Source organism: Gossypium arboreum, chromosome 4, assembly GCF_025698485.1.
Source record: "Gossypium arboreum isolate Shixiya-1 chromosome 4, ASM2569848v2, whole genome shotgun sequence".
Taxonomy (NCBI): Eukaryota; Viridiplantae; Streptophyta; class Magnoliopsida; order Malvales; family Malvaceae; genus Gossypium; species Gossypium arboreum.
Genome location: NC_069073.1, coordinates 26,770,633 through 26,772,340, shown reverse-complemented (window position 1 = coordinate 26,772,340; position 1,708 = coordinate 26,770,633). Strand labels below are relative to the sequence as shown.

The 1,708-nt window shown below is 37.1% G+C and overlaps 1 long non-coding RNA gene across 1 annotated transcript; it reads left to right on the top strand.

The window, feature by feature from the left end:
* The first annotated feature begins 270 nt into the window (after nucleotides 1-270).
* LOC128291538 (uncharacterized) lies at nucleotides 271-1,328 on the top strand. Its single transcript, XR_008281375.1, has 2 exons — nucleotides 271-341; nucleotides 1,071-1,328. It is a non-coding gene; the product is annotated as an uncharacterized LOC128291538 (long non-coding RNA).
* Nucleotides 1,329-1,708: the final 380 nt, after the last annotated feature.

Here is a 1,708-nt window from a genome sequence, read left to right as displayed (position 1 = left end):
GGAATATTAACTAATGTGTTGAGTTCGATTTATGATTTCGTACATATACAACTTTGATGCCTAATGTATATAAGGGCCAAGTACTTTGAACTTCACGTTGATGTTTGAATGTATTGAATTGCTTGTTGTGATGTAAAATGTGCATGACCATTGTGTATTTGAGCTAAAGGATGGCCATATGACCATTTACACTCCTTGTCATATTCGGCCATAAGCTATCATGATGAGATTTTAATAAGTTAAATTTGTGTAAATTAGCTCAAGAGCAAAGGGAGCTAAATCCGATAAAGGGAAGGAAAAAGTAGTTGAATAGCCGTCGAAATCGCTCGACAACATCCAAGGTAAGTCTTGAGTGATGACCCTACTTGAATTATATCAAAATTATGCTCCTTGTTTGTGTGGCCATTGAGCCGAAATAGTAAAGGTTGATAGATATTTTGTGTTAGAGCTTTAGTAACGAAACGAACTATGGACGTGTCTTGAATATTGATATATATGTAAGTGAACATTGGAAATATATCCGGGCTAAGACCAAGGCATTCGTCGAAGTTGATATATCCGGGCTAAGACCAAGGCATTCGTATGCGAGTTGATATATCCGGCTAAGACCAAGGCATTCGTATGAAGTTGATATATCCGGCTAAGACCAAGGCCTTTGTGCAAGTCACCAAATCCGGGTTATGACCAAGGCAATCGTCGAAGTCGCTATATCCGGTTAAATCCGAAAGTATGTGATTCGAAGTGAGCAATCTTGCTGTGAAAATTTCAGCTTATACACTTGTGAAAATTCCAGCAATGAGGTATGTTTGTATGTGCTTGTACTAATTGAATTCTTACAAGTAAGTATCGCTAAGTTGATAAACGAGCTACCGGCCTTGGGCTAAGTTGTTCTTTTGTGTATGAACATAAGGGTCGGTGATGTGAAATAAGTATGAGTATGGGAATGTGAATTAGTAAAGTGGTTTAATTAGCCATGTGAATAAAATACCTTAGTCAAAGCTGATTTCATTGCTTGAGACTTACTAAGCATTAAAATGCTTACCCCGTTGCTTTGGCTCTCTGTTTTATAGGTTTCGCTCGTTAGCTATCGGATTCGGGATCAAAGAAGTCGAAGTCATCCACACTATCGAAGCCCCATTTTGGTACAAATTTTGGTTGAACTTTGAAATGGCATGTATAGGACCATCCTTTGTTGAAGGTCATGTACCTTCCGGTTTGTGTAAACTTGGATAGCCATGCGAAAATGGCTTATATACGTTTTTAGCATAGAACTATAATCGTTTGTATGTTGACCCTTATGAGGTATGGAATTATTTTGAAACGATTAACCATTGGAATGGTTAATCATGATCACGCTTTGTGCTATGTATGTAAAAAGGGCCAATTGAATCATGGAAAGTATGAAATAGGTAAAGCCTACTAAAGGCAGATGCTGACAGCAGCAGTGACGTGGATGTGAAAAATCACTAAAAATAGTAGGAATGGTATTAAATAGCAAATAAATTATGTAAGTGTACCTTGATGAATCTACTTTCATATGGAAGAAACGAAATGGTTATATGAGTTATAAGTCAACAGATTTTAAAGTTCTTGTGAAATAGGGCCAGAACGGTTTCTGGATCCCCTGTTCCAACTTTGGAAAATCATTGTAAATTAACCAGAGATAATTAGGAGTCATTCCATATATGTAGATTCCTCTCTGAGTCTA